Source organism: Psammomys obesus, unplaced genomic scaffold (assembly GCF_907164565.1).
Source record: "Psammomys obesus unplaced genomic scaffold, mPsaObe1.curated_primary_1811, whole genome shotgun sequence".
Classification (NCBI taxonomy): Eukaryota; Metazoa; Chordata; class Mammalia; order Rodentia; family Muridae; genus Psammomys; species Psammomys obesus.
This window is the reverse complement of record NW_026592118.1, coordinates 38,753,258-38,769,215: the sequence shown is the minus strand read 5'-3', so window position 1 is coordinate 38,769,215 and position 15,958 is coordinate 38,753,258.

Sequence of the window (15,958 nt, the reverse complement as noted above, 5' to 3'; positions counted from 1 at the left end):
CTACTCTTTCTTAGTGCTAGGATTTTGTCTGTTTTGAACTTGTACAGGTCTTTTTCATGCTGTTACAGTCTTCGTGAGTTCATTTGTGTATCTGCCCATTTGTTTCTGGACTATGCAGAGTCATCACCACCTTTGGTCCTTACAATCTTTCTACCTCTTATTTTGGATAGATCCCTGAACCTTAATGGGTAGGAACTTTGAGGAAGACACCCTATTTTAGGACTGAGTGTTCCAAAGTATCTCACTGTGTTAATTACCATCTACTGCAAGAAGACATTCCAATGATGGCTGAAGGATGTATTAATTTACGGGTATAGCAATGTGTCATTAAGGGTAATTTTATCGCTGTATTCATTTAATAGAATAATAGTAGTAGGTTTACTTCTACGGCCTGTGACATGTTGAGTCTCAGCTTTATTAATAGTCAGGAACGGGTTCTACCTCATGAAGTGGGCCTTAAACTCGTTCAAAAAATTGTTGGTTTTTCCCTTAATATTTGTGACACTATTGCATCAATAATCTTGCAGACCGGTCTGCAGGTCTCAGGGTTTGTAGCTGGTTGATGTTGATGGTTACTTTTCTCCTCCGGTGGGTATATCACCCTATAGCACCATGAATACTAGTCAGTAGGAGTGAAGCATCTAGTTGAGTACCAACTTATTTACTCCATATTCTATGACACAAGTCAAGTGCTATCTTCAGATACAGGGCCTTACTGTCAGGTTGTAAGTAACCAATAACTTTGGTGATAGCCTGTGTTGTGTGAGAAGGGCCTATGGGAACCCTTTGGCCAATGATATGACAAGGTGATAATATACCACATTTTCATTATCCATTTATCAGTTAATGGCTGTCTAGGCTGTTTATAATTTCTGCCTATTATAACTATATTATGAATATACCAGCAATAATTATGGATGAATTTGTTAATTAAGTAAAACATGTGTTGTTTTTAAACAAAATCTCAAATGTTCAGTTTTACCAATAAAGACTTAGGAGCCAGATGCTGGGGTGAAATCCTGACAGTTCAGAGAGATAGAGAAAGCACCCAGTTGACCTTCCTACTCAACCAACATCCCAGAAGGAAAAGTCCCCTTCTTCTCCACATTGTTTTAAATACCCTTCAACTTAATGTCCCTCCTCCTCTTGTTTTCCTATGTTCACTCTCTGTCAACTGGTTGCTTATTCCACCTCTTGAACTATGGTTGACTTTATTTAGCTCTTGGATCAAGGTTTATGTGCTAGGGCTGAGCCACACCACAATAAGAAACAGGATTTTCCAGTTCACAATCTCGAGGTTCACAAAATGTCCTGCAACAGGTATGTTTTAAATAATAACCAAATCATAAGATTTTCTAAAGAATTAACAAGTAAGAAATCTGAAATTATTTTTCAAATCCAGGGGTTCTCGGTCCCCCTTGTGAAAGATTATAGAGTTTTGCAGAAAACAAGTAACAGGAAAGGAGCCTACTGCAGATGGCCTCTGAAAGACTCTGCCTAGCAGTGTATCAAAGCAGATGCTGAAACTCATAACCAAACCTTTGGCAGAGTGCATGGAATCATATGAAAGAAGGGGGAGTTAGTATGACCAGGAGAAGACAGGAGCTCCACAAAGACCAAATATATCAGGGAACAGGGGTCTTTTATGAGACTGTTTCTCCAACCAAGGATCATGCATGGATATAACCTAGAACCCCTGCTCAGATGTAGCCCATGGTAGTTCAATATCCAAGTGGGTACCCTAGTAAGGGGAACAGGGACTATTTCTGACATGAATTCGATGGCGGGCTCTTTGATCACCCCCAATCCCTGGGAGGAGCAGCTATGCCACAGAGGAGGACTTTGCAGCCAGTCCTGAAGATACCTGACAATCTAGGGTCAGATGGAGGGGGAGGAGTGCTATCAGTGGACTTGGAATAGGTCAGGGAGGAGATGAGGTAGAGAGGGTGGGATTGGGAGGGAATGAAGGAGGGAGCTACAGCTACGATACAAAGTAAATAACCTGTGATTAATATAAAAATTATAAAAAATAAAATAAAAAACAAAACATGATAATAGATCCTTGCAAATGAGGAGATTGATTAAAAAAAGAAATACAAAATCTATACTTTTATGAAGAAAATAGACCTTATTCACACAGAACTATTCTCACTAGTATGGATAAAGGATGGTGTTTTGAATGAATGTTTATAGTGACCTTATAGTGATGCCAAGATGCTGTTCTTCAACTGAAAACAGTCACTAATGTACCTTGACAGAACAGGACAGTTGACCACAGAGTTACAGCATAGCTTGTTCTGATATTCCAACTTTACATGTGAATTACAGCTTTGCAGTAACTGGCTAGAATGGAGGCCTTCATTACAAAGCTTCACCAAAATTCATGGTTGCCTCTGAGCGCCATGAAGTACCTGTGAATTTCAATCAATTATTTGCATCTGACCAGTGCAAACAGGTGCTTGGATTCTTAGCCAGGAATTCTTCAGAATATAACAGACATATTAAATTATCTAACCCTCGGATCATAGCTTCTTACTCTTTTGTGGGTCATATCGGTCAAAGGAGAATAAGAACAGTCTTTTCTCAGCTCCAGCAGGTTTTGGATAGTTGAAGAACAAATTTGTTAAATTATCTAGTTGATATTCCTGAATCCTTGGGAGGTTTTCATTTTTCCTTACAACCAAAGGAATAGAAAATTAAAGCAAGTAATAAGAACTTTTATTATTTAGTAGATATAAAATAAAGAACAAGTACACATTGCAAGTACAGCAATGGTTTTTCGTGTATGTATGTATAGTCAGTGTTGAAACTACAGGGTGGTCATGATTATTGCTTTTGTTATTGTTTGTTCGTGTAAATACAATGTTCATAACTACTGAACTTATAACTTCTGAGCTTAACTTCTAAACTTATAACGACTGAGCTTATAACTTCACTTATGTGTCAAAAGAAACAGTAGATACTAGTAAGTTTAAAGTTTATATGTATATATACATACATATATATGTAGATATACATATTACAATGAAATTATAAAAAAAAAGACAAAAGCTTAAAGCAGTCATTTTAATTTTTAATCCAGAAAAGATTGTCTTCAATCAGGTAAAATGTACTTTGACAACTCTGGGTTATTAATAGCAATAATAAGAACTATAAAATTAAAATCATTGTGCTGTAAGCAAATAACGAACCCCCCCCCCAAAAAAAAGGAAATAACATCTACAACATCAAAAGTGCTCCCCAGACACAATAGTAAAAATAAAGACAGGTACTCAAAAGTTTTAAAAATTTACTGTCAACTGACTTTCTGAAATAAACATGATCTTTGGGCAAAAAGAAAATAGTATCAGATTAAAGGTCATCTATGAAGTCAGAAAAGAATAACAACTACAAATACTCATAAGTAAGTGGGCACATCTATATGAACATTGATTCTTTAAAATAACATTGAAAGATTTGATAGAGTTTCAAATAAGAAGAAAGTTAAACATTGGTTATCTTATCCTGTGGTAACATTAAAGTACAAATTTGTCATTTCCAGAATAAAAAAAAAATGTAAAGCTTTCAGGCAAACAACAGAGGGAGAAGAATAGAATGAAACTATCCACTGTGTAAGAAAGCAGGAGAGGAGGAGACAGCAGAAGAGGAAGGATATGCAGAATGCATAGCAAGAAAGCAGACACAAACCCATCTTACACTCTGAGTACTTTTGAGACCAGTGCAGGCTGGTAGGCAAGAGGCAGTCCATTTTGTTTTGCCGTAAGGAGACTTTTTCAGTGAGCCTTCCTAAATACCATTCCAAAGGTGGCCACTTTGTGGGCACTTCAGCTCCTAAGTGCCTGGAAAGGCGTTCTGCAGCCCTCATGCCCTTTAGTACTTCCAGCAAACCTTCCTGATAGATTTTGAGGTTCCCTTTTAGAGATGAGAGTTGCCTAATATTGTCATGGCAGTGAGAAAAAAGAAGAAGGAGAAGGAGAAGAGAACAGTATTCAAACCAGATCTAATTAGTTACCCCAAAGCACAACACATCCCGCTGGAACAATTGTGCATTTAATACCATTCAGCTTAGTCATGCCCAAATATATCCTAAATTCTTAATTGTCCAGAAGAAACAGATGGACTAACCTTTTGCCACAAACCTACCTTATTTTAAATGCGAGAAATTTGAGATTTTTCAAGTTATAAAAACACATTTTCACAATGAATTTACTAAACTTAACCTATATCCTGTATATAGACACTCGTCTCATTAGAGATTCGTGGCTGGGCTGTACATCCTGTGTGCTCATCTGCTCTGCACTGCTTATGCACTTCAGGTTCCGCTTAGGTCTCCATTTAATTTTGCTAAAACACGGGCATTCATTTCTTGATTAGGAAGTACAGTTTTTATTTCCGAAATGATTTATAATGGAAGACAATATAATTGCATTAGGAGGCATTTTAATTCATAACTTAATTTCCAGCTAAAATTTGTGCAAAATAAAATCTAATTTATTCTAAAGAATATCAAACCTGCTAATCAATTCTCTTTAAATGAATTCTCGGGAGGGAACTGGTGTTGGCCATGATTCCACAGAAAGCACAGTTATCTTCCAACCATATTGCTTTTTAAAAGTATTCAATCTATTTTTATGCTCATTCAGGAGTGAGAATTGCATTATCTATTTATCACAAAAGGAGGACTTTGGAGCCTGAAGTATAAACAGGGAGAATGTTCGTTGTTTTCCTTTTGGTCATTTATATTCAGGTATGTTCACTTACATTCCTTTCACATCTATCTGTCTATCTATCTATCTATCTATCTATCTATCTATCTATCTATCTATCTATCTCTGAGTTCCTAATAGTTCCTACCAAATTATTAGTTTCTACTAAACTATTAGTTTCTACTAATAGTTTTTACTAAAAATTTCTAGTTTAACTGTACTGTAATATTCAATTTAACACTGATGTGACCATAGCTTCTCTGAGGACCATTAAAAGAGAACATGTTGAAGAAAGAAAAATTATCCCCCCAAAAGATAAATGGATAGCAGAATGGTTCTGAAACCCTGCTTCTAGTGGAAAATCCCATACAAAAGATGAAGAGTTACCAGAAAACATGAATCAACTCATTAACTTTATGCATTTGACTCCATCAGCAATTGATTTTTAATGCTTGCACTCATTATTTATGAGACCCAGAACTCTTCATATACATTTTAAATTAAGCTTAATGACATGAACTAGTGACATCATGAATGTCCACTGCATCATCTATTTAAAGCATCTAAAAGAACAATCCACAGAGGAGAAACAGAAAGCTGATGAACCTGTGTTGTTTTGTTATGCAAATTACTAATTATTAAATGTCAAATGTGGCAGCTGCCACTGCCGACATACTATGAAGTGTATTTTCGGAGAAGCAAGTTACCATTGCATTCTTTTATTGTAGTTCCACGCTATCTTTCTGCTTGGGTTCCTAGCAATCCACAGCTATGCCATCTGAATCACAATGTATTTATTACTGATGGAAAGACACATATTTGGAAGTTGCTGAATGTCAAAGCAAAACAAATTAAAATAAGCCAATACATTAGTTTTCAGTGGGAGTTCTAGAAATGACTATTCTGTTGCACATTAAACAACCCCTTGAATTTTGAAGAATTGTTGCAAATAATTAATAATAGCAGCATGCAATTTTTTTCCAACTTAATATTTTTATTTATTATTTGGGAATTTCACATCATACACCTCAAGCATACTCACTTCCCAGTCCTGGCCTTCTCCTCCACCCTTGTGACACTGCCCCTCAGAAAAAAGTTCAATTTGTGTTGTCCATATAATCACTGGAGCATAGTTAAACTTCTAGAGGCCAGCCCCTTAAGAAAACTGAGTCTTTCCTTATCTGCACCCCCACCACAAGTCACCAGTTGAGGAAAGCTACACTTCAGCATCCTTATCACAATTCATTTGTTTGTTTGTTTGTTTGTTTGGTTGGTTGGTTATTTTTTGAGACAGGATTTTTCTGTGTAGCCTTGGCTGTCCTAGAACTCACTCTGTAGACCAGGCTGATCTTGAACTCAGAGATCCACCTGCCTCTGTTTCCTGGGTGCAGTGATTACAAGCGTGTGCCACCATCACCCAGTTTATCACAATTTTTAAAATATTTTTAAATTTTTAATATTTTTTTACAATTTATTCATTGTATATCCTGATTGTAGCCCCTTCCCTCAACTCCTCCCAGTACCACTCTGCCCCCTCTCCCCACCCACTGATAGGGGGAGTTCTACTCTCCTGTCATTTGACAATAGCTTGTCAAGTCTCTTGCCTGTATCTTCTTCCTCTGTAGCCTAGCAAGGCTGCATCACCAGAGGCAAGTAAGTGATCAAAGAGCAGGCAATCAAGTTCAGGACAGAGGCAGCCCCTGCTCTCCTTACTCGGGTACCCACATGGACACTGAGCTGCCAATCAGCTACATCTGAGCAGGGGGCTAGGTCCTCTCCATGCATGGTTCTTGGTTGGTTGCATCAGTCTCTACAGGAACCCCTGGGCTCAGATTTTTCAGCTGTGTTGGTCTCCTTGTAGCGCTCCTGTCCCTTCCATGTCCTTTCATGCCCCTTCTTCCATGACTCCCTTTGCTCCCCCCAAAGTTTGGCATTTGCTTCCATCCCCGGCTGGGTGAACCTCTCTTCCACTGCTTCTGACATCTATCCTGCTTGCCATTATGAATGAGATTTACACACCCTCCTTAGGGTCCTCCTTGTTATTTAGCTCCTTTAGGTCTATAGATTTTAGTATGGTTATCCTATATATGGCCAATACTGCTTATGAGTATTTACCATGTGTGTCTTTCTGTTTCTGGGTTACCTCACCCAGAAGGATCTTTTCTAGTTCCATCAATTTGCCTGCAAATTTCATTATTTCCTTGTTTTAAATAGCTGAGTAGTATTCCATTGTGTAAATGTGTCATAGTTTCTGTGTCCATTCCTCCGTTGAGGAAATCTAGGTTGTTTCCAGATTCTGGCTATTACAAATAAAGCTGCTATGAATGTAGTTAAACAAATGTCCTTGTTGAATGGTGGGGCATCTTTTGTGTATATGCCCAGGAGTGGTATAACTGGATCTTGAGGTAGTGCTATTCCCAATTTTCTGAGAAAGTGCTACATTGATTTCCAAAGTGGTTGTACAAGTTTGCAGTCCCACCAGCAATGTAGGAGGGTTCCCGTTTTTCCACATCCTCACCAGCATGTGTTGTCACTTGAGGTTTTGATCTTAGCCATTCTAATCAATATAAGATTGAAGCTCAGAGTCATTTTGATTTGCATTTCCCTGTTAACTAAAAATGTTGGACATTTCTTTAAGTGTTTCTCTGCCATTCGATATGCTTCTGTTGAGAGCTTATCACAATTTTTAAGAGTTCTCTTCAATGACTTTCTGTCTAGGCTGTTGCTTTTTGGAGGGAGGATAGGTGTGGGGTGGGGTGGGGGTAGGGATTGTCACAGAAGTCTTCTATGTCCCTCTTTATCAACTCTGATTCCACAGTCATTGATATAATGCACCAATATAATAGTAGTTTCTTTGCCCTTTTTACTCAGCTCAAATATGGATCATGGACTTTGGATATGTCTGTTATATTCAAAAGTGTTCCTGTTGAAGAATCCAGCACAGCCCAGGGGCACAAACATAGCTCCAAGTGGCAACGCAGACTATGTACATTCCCATGGCCTTTGGTGGTAGCTCAGACAAGAGATCAACATGGAGGAAGCGATTTTTTTTAAACACCACGTACAGAAAGAAATTTAAAACATTTTATCTATCGAGTGTGTGCATGCATGTTTGTAGGCACACTGTGCCTTGATACACATGTGATGGGCACAGGAGGAGCTAGTTCTCTCCTTTCATGATGTAGGTCTTAGGGTTGAGCTTGGGTCTTCAGACATGGCAGCAGGTACTGTTACCTGCTGGACCATCTTCTCACCATCCCCACAGTAAGGGTTTTAAACAAGGTTTTATGAATCCACTCATAAATAGTAAAATGTTAAAGCTACTTTGCTGTTTCCAGAACTATGTTGAAAATAACATAGGTTGATTTGGCAGGCTTTCCTATTATTTTAGTTTTTGAGATGCAGTCCTCCTATGTAACTCAGGTTGCCTTGGAACTCATTATATGATGCTCCTCCCTATTCACAGTCCTCAGGGTTGGGATAAGCAGCAAGCAGCTGCTGGCTATACTTATCCTACCACTAAATACCTAGCATATATTAACTCCATACTTTTAACAAGCCTATGAAAAGAGGTATTTACTATTATTGCTATTATCTCTACTTTATGAGTAAGAAACGATGAGGCAGAGAAGTAAAATGAGGAACAAAATCAACTAAGACCACTCAGTGAGGAAGGTTGAAGGGAAGGGAAGTTTCAACCTCTGTAGTCTAGCATTGGGCCAAAATCGTAGCCTAACCTCATGCTAAGATATCTCTCTTCAATTGAGTTTTCATTGAGTGTATGTGCTTTCGTTGAATAATGTGATTTCAATCATTCAAGACCAGGAGAATATTTGGAGGAATCCTAGTGTGTGCAGGAAACCTTAGCAGCTTTACTGTATAGTTAATCTTTTTTTAAAAAAAATATTAAATTTTTATTTTTTATATTAATTACAGTTTAATCACTTTGTATCCCAGTTGTAGCCCCCTCCCTCATTTCCTCCCAATCCTACCCTCCCTCTCTCATCTCCTCCAATGCCCCTCTCCAAGTCCACTGATAGGTGAGGTCCTCCTCCCCTTCCATCTGACCCTAGATTTACAGTTAGTCTGTAGTTTGAGTCCTGTATAGTTTTTTGTCAACTTGACTCAAGGCTAGAGATATCTGGGAAGAGGAACCTCAGTTGAGAAATTTCCTCCTTCACATTGACCACAAGCAAGTATGTAGTGCATTTTCTTGTTCAATGACCTGTGAGCAGGCAGTCTTGAGTCGTGTAAGATAAGGTGAGTAAGGCATTCAGAGCAAGCTAGAAAGCAGCATGGCCCCACTTCTTCTGCTTCAGTTCCTGCCCCCACATTCCTGCTTTGAGTTCTTGCCCTGACTTTCTTAGATGAAGGATTGCTATGGAGAAGTGCAAGTTAAATAAAACCCTTTTCTGCCCAAGGTGCTTTTTTTGCCATAGCTTTTTAAATCATAGCAGAAGAAGATAAAATGATTGGGTTATTGACCTTTCATCTAGTTCTCTAAAAAGGCCCTGTACCTGCAGACTTTGTGCCCCTGACATTTATATTTTTGCTCTGTGTTCTCTTCTGTCTCATATAATCTTCATAGCATCTCTGTACGTTACCGAGGATTTCATCGTTTCTATTTAGGTTAACATGTGACGTGGTGTTGTGATTGGAGTTTTAAATGTTCCACAAAGGTGCATGCGTTAAAGACTTGATCCTGTTTGTTTTGCCATGGAAATGGGAGGTTTTGGGACCTTGAGGAAGTTCAGCCTATAGGCAGGTCTTTAGTCACTTGGAGTACGGTTTCAAAGGGATTATGAGACCCTTGTATTTTCTTCTGCCTTTCCTTCCCCAGCTTTGAATCCTTATGCTCTGCTACATGTTTCCAACATGTTCTACAACCTCCCCTACTCACCAGAGTCGAAAGCAATGGGTTCTTGCATCCTTGGGATCATGGGCTGTGTCTTAATCAGAGTTACTATCGCTGTGATGAAACACCATGACCAAAGCAACATGGGGAGGAAATGGGTGATTTAGTTTACATTACCATGCCACTGTTTATTATCGAAGAGCGTCAGCGCAGGAACTCAAGCAGGGCAGGAACCTGAAGGTAGGAGCTGATACAGAGGCTGTGGAGGAATGCTGCTTGCCGGCTGGCTCTTCATGGCTTGGTCAGCCTACTTTCTCATAAAATCCAGGACCACCAGCCTAGGGGGCACCACCCACAGTGGCTGGGCTCCCACTCATCAATCACAGATAAAGAAAATGCCTTACAGGTTTGCCTACAGCTGGATCTTTGGAAGTTGTTTTGTTTTGTTTCAGCTGAGGCTGCCTCCTCTACTTCTCTGATGACTCTAGCATGTATCAAGTTAATATAAAACTAGCCAGTACAGGCTGGAATCTCCAAATCTGTAGGTTTAAAATAAACCTTTCCTCTTCTTAAGGTGATCATCTCTGTTATTTTCTCACTGTTATAGGAAGCTGACAGACACATACAGAATTGTTTAAAATGAAGATAGTTTACCGCAAATGTTAATTCCGAAAATATTAATGACTTAATAGTCTATATATCTCTATTATAGGTTTTTTTTAAGTGAAAAGTTTGTCTTAAAACTTTAAGAAGAAAGTTCTAAGTAAAAGTTATGTTGACAGTCTGTTCTCTATATTTTCTAGTACAGATAAGTTAATATAAAAGATTTACAGGGAATGATGTCTAGATCACAATGACACTGGGTTGCTTAAAAACTGCTTTTCTGTATCAAGGGCATCTGATAGAAACAGGATTACAAATTGTAGCAAAGAAGATAAAAAGGACTGGGTGAATGAGCTGGTAGCATTTTAGTCACTTTTTAGGAAAATCAGAAATAAGATCCTGTGCCAGGGTTCTGTTTTGTTTTATTTTTTTCCCCAAATGAGAAGTGTCCCAGCTCTTCCTTCCTGGCAGAGTCACTCTCCGTGTTGCCGATCTTGAGAGAAGTCTCATGGCCTCTGATCCATATCTTACCGCCCTTGTCTCAGCCCCAACCACCCCCCCCCAATACTGTTGTCACTGTACCTGTTCCATCGATGTGTGCAATCACTGACAAATTTCACTCACAGCGAGCAACTGGCCTTCATATGTCATTTAAACCCACAGATAGAAATAATTCTCTTTCTGGTTGTTATTACTGGTACTTCGCTTATCATCATTTAAAGCGAATTTACGAAATTAAAAAGTAAATAATCTTAAATATGTGTAAGGACACAAGATCATTGTATTTTTAACTGTTTCTTGTATTCATATATTGCATGTAGCAAGGGTTTCATTATGACACTCTTACAGATATATTTCAATTATATTCACATCCATTAACCTCTCTCATCCCATTTGGGTTCCTGTTAATGCCCTTCTTCTTCCCAACGAGCTCCCTTTCTATTTTCAAATGTCTCCTCTGCCCGCTGTGGCCCAGTGAGTTTCATTAGGGTTATGGACAGAAGCATGGGTGGGAGTCGGCATATAGACAGGCCCATGAAGCTCTCACTAGTGGCTACACCACTGAGAAAAATGTCTGTCTCCCAAGCAACCACTAACTGCATTAAAATTCTCAAGGATGGGTGAGGCCCCATAGGCCCCTCCCCAATTTCATAACATGGCTCCAATCACGTGCACATAATTACATCTGCTGTGAGCTCAAGAATGCAGCAGCCTTTGAAGTCAGCATTTCAATTATTTGGCTTCTTAAAAGATGTCCCCTGAGTCTTGGAGGTGGATGATACAGATGCTATCCCTCAGTCATTTTTTCTTACTAGCTGACTAGCTATTGTTACTAGCTGTGAGTGTCTGCAGTCTCCACTGACCACTGTAAAATGAAACAGCTGATAGAACAATTCTGTAGGCCTAAATAGAGGAATAAATACCTGAAGCAATTTGACAGGCACGTCATGTTCATTAGTGGAATAACAGCAGTAGCTTCCCCACTAGGGCCTATGCCCTCCCTAGTCATAGAAAAGATAATGTCTTTATATCTATCTATATCTATATCATCTCTATCTATCTTTGTCTGTACTATCTCCGTCTCTACCTATATATTTCAGTTCTCTGTCTCTGTTTTCTTTCCTAGTGTTGCTAAGCCAGATTCAGGTATTAATGTCACCTAGGAAATAACTTATACTCCCTTCCCTCCTGTTGTGTTGAAAATCACTATTTGTTTTTAAGGGGTAGGATTTACTTTGGTTCATAAGTTACGAAGATATAATTTATCCTAGTGGAGAAGGCACGGAGAAAACCAACACTCTTGAAAATAAAGCCTACGTTTCCTCAAGAACAATCGAGAGTCTTAAGGTCATTGTGAATTCTAAAACTAATTCATCTGAAGGCAGAAACAGGGCCCTGTCTGAGTGAGGTTCTTAAACATGCTGTTCTTACCATAAGGGAAGTATCATGTGTGACCTTAGGTACCATCACACCACAAGATTTACCTGTCCATCACCCTTTATTTAGAAGTTTATTCCATGCTTGCTAGTGTTGTTTCTGCTTTGCATGCAGGAGCTATAATTACTGGTCTTATATGTGCTACACATTACTCCAGTTTAAAAAGTCCTTTCAGGTACCATAGCCAATTCATGACTTCTTCCGTTAAGGCATCGTAGATTCGTCAATAATATTCCGTGCAAGGTCCAAGAACAGAATTTTCACAATCTTCCTTTTAGTCAGTGGGAATCTTAGCTACTGTTTTAGCTTTGTGTTTCTCTGCTTCCTAATGTCTTTTCCTTTAGAAAGGCATTGCCACAGGGCTGGTGATCCTCATGTGTACCTGGACAGACAGTCTGTACCTGTTTGCCTCGTCTCTCTCCTACCATCTCCTGCTTCTCCCTGAAAGTGCTCACCATTTGAAATGACTCTTTCAGGTTAGTCAGTTGTGGGGTTGTTTTATTTGTTGGCATAGGTGGATCTTGGTTATTTACAATTTGAACTCCATGTATCTGTCACTTATTTGAAATGATCAAAAGAAAAATAAGATGTCCATTAAATAAACAAACAGTGGGGAGAAAGCACAGTCAGTGAAGTGCTTGCTGGACGAAGGTGAGGACCTGAGCCAGTTTTCCAGTTCTTATATGAAAGGGCAAGCACAGTGCATGCTTGTAATCTAAGCACTAGGGAGACAGAGACAGACAGGCTGCTCTCTGGCGTTCTCTGGCCAGCCAGCCTCACCTAATTGGTGAGCTCTGGGTTCCAATAGAGAGCCTGTCTTAAAAGAAGGAGGTGGACAGCTCCTGAGGAACATTTAACCTTTGGCCTTGTGTACCCACTTACTCAAGTGTACAACAACATATGCCCTGAATACATCATACACCACAATGAGGTTAAAAGGAATCTTTTCATCTTCCTTTTTGTCCCCACGTGCCCTTTCCTTCTGCAACAATGGAAGGTAAATGTCAGCTTTGATTCATCCTTGTTTAAGATGAGAGGAAACTATAAGTCACTGTGATATTTGATTATTTCATTCTATCATCATTTCAGAATGCTCAGGTGACAGCATGTGTATGGGAGGCAATGGGACTGGGTACACGAGGAGTTTTATTTGGAATTAAATGAATGTGCCAACTACTAAGTAGTGTATCTCAGCACCAAGTGTCTCCTTCCATCTGCGAGATGATGCAGGAGTTGGCACTTCACAAACCACATTTACGGGGTACCAGCTGGTTTACTGTGTTTACTGGGGGTGATGGTAGTGATAGAGGCAGCTATTAGAGGGTACATATGAGATGTGTGGAGGGGGAAGGAACTATGTGAAGCTTCCTGTCTGCTTCCTATTTCTGGGAGCATCAGCCTTGCCTTCTGCTGCATCCTGAGATGGCGATTTCTTCCCACCGTATATATCCCTGGCAGAACCTGTCTGTCTGTGCCTTCTCCGAGATGCCAGGACCAGCTGTCTAGAGACTGTCTCTGCAGAGATGGGAGTTTCAGCGCTGCGGGGTTCCTTCTCCCAGTTTCTAAGTTCTACTATCGCCAGCCTCTTTCCATTGTTCCCACGCCCAAGGGTGGCAGCTGCTTGCTGCCATTGCTGTTTCATGTTTTGACTTTGCCATTTCAAGTCACCTAGTTAACAATTCCTCACGTTGTGTTTTCTCTGTTAAGTACGTAGTCGTGTATATCAGCTCTATCCTAACAGGTTCTTACGAGAGACAACGGCTCTGGACCAACGCTCTTATTATATTTGCTGTGCTTCCTAAGTCAGCCATTCAAACTCTTGCTGATCTATTAAACATCTTCCCACCACAGTTAATTTCTTTGTTAGACATGAACAAGAAGAAATAACGACAGGAGTAGAAAAGACAGTTTTATAGTTTTCCTGGAGAGGGATAAAACATGCTTGCTGTAAAGATTGCAATTCGTTTTCTTTAATGGTAAAAAATGAACAGTTTGTCAGACTCGTTTCTGCATGAATCATGTGTCAGTTAGAAAAAACCCTAGACCCTAGGTCTGCTTTCTTTATCTGTTATCTTGGTGAATAAGAGGAAAATGGTGGTGTTCACAACTTTAAAAAAAAAAAAAAGTAATCTCAACAGGAAGGATTTGTTTCTGATGATTTGCTTTTAGAAAGGTTTAAAAGAGTTCAAAAGGATGATGAGAAGATGGCTAGTTATATAAAGAGAACAATGGTTACTTTGGCAGCCAATGATTCTATTTTCAAATTAGACTTAGCTGTTGGCTGTCTTTGAGCAAAGCAGTAATCAGTGCTTTTGAGAACAAGTAAAATAACATTGACCTTTTCTTCCAGATGTCAGTCCTATAACAAAAAGAACATGCAATTACCAAAACCCAGGGGTTTCTAGGGCCAAGGATTTGTTAGGCCAGGAGAACCAACCATAGGGTGTAGAGGAATTTTAATCCATCAATACATCTATTTTGGCTGGACTATAAAGACTCCCTTAGCACACACTTTTAATTCCTCTGGCTGGAATATAGACATGCCCTTAGTTCACACCTTTAACCCTAAACAAGGAAATGGAAGTTAGTTGGTAGAAGAAAGCAGTAAAGTTGGTGTTCAGGACAGGTCAGAAGAGGCAGTTGAAGCCAGAGAATAAGAAAGAAACAGAAGATTAGAAAATATTGCTAGTGTTAGTTTGAGGCCTACCAGAACAATTCAGCAAGAAGCTGAGAGAAGCAAGTTTGAATCAGTCAGCTTGAAGAGGAGTTTGAGCTAGAACAGCTGAATTGGACCAGCCAGCCAGAGTTAAAATAAGAGCTGGAAAGGATGAGCTTATTCAGAAGTAAGTCTGAGAGGCTGAAAACATTCTAGGCCTAGATTAGATTGTATAGAGGCTAGAAGCTTCCAGGTCTAAGCCTAGGTTAGCAGATGGAGAGAGCAAGCCTCTGAGACAACAATTACATCTGGTGATATAAAATTTACTTTTACAACAGTGAAACAGGAAGAATGAGATTATGAATCAGAAAATACCTTGATTTTGATCTTAAGAAGATATAAATCATATCTGTTGAGGATTACCTTAAGAGCAAGGAGTAGACTATGGTATCCAAAGTACTGAAAGGAAAAAAAAACAAAAAACAAAAAACAAAACAAAACAAAACAAAAACCTGTCAACTAGGATTTGTATATCTAGAAAAATCTGAAATAACTTAGATCTGCCTTACAGGAAATACTAAAAAAATGTTTAGATTGATAGAAAATAATGCAGGATGATAACTTGAATCCATAGATGAAATGATGCAGCAAATATGTAATTATTTGAAAATGTATAGATAAATAAAGTATATTTGTTGTTTGAATTTCTTAACTGACACTCAGTTATACAAAGCAATTATTATGATAGTGTTTTGTAAGGAGACTAGCATTAAATGTGAAGAGTGTGGCAATGAGAACACAAGGAAGGAGAAAGAAAAAGTTCTATATAGGAGATAATTTTCAATATTTTGCTGGAATCACCTCCTATGAATTACCTCATATGGAGGGTGATGAATTATATAATATTAATAAAAATATAGTGATCTACAGCATAACTAAGAAAATAACTCATAAAATAAGATTATCAGTTTGACAGAAAGGGCTGGGTCTGGCAAATTTCTATAAACTAGCACATGATAGGCTGAGACAGCAGGATTGCCATGAGTTCCAGGCTAACCTGGGCTACGTATGAAACCATCTCAAACAATAGCATTTTGAGGGATTACAGATGCTCAGGAGGTAAAAGTTCTTGCTGTATTGAAGCTGGTGACCTCAGTTTGATCCCTGGACTCCACGCAAAGGAGACAGGAGAGCATGGAC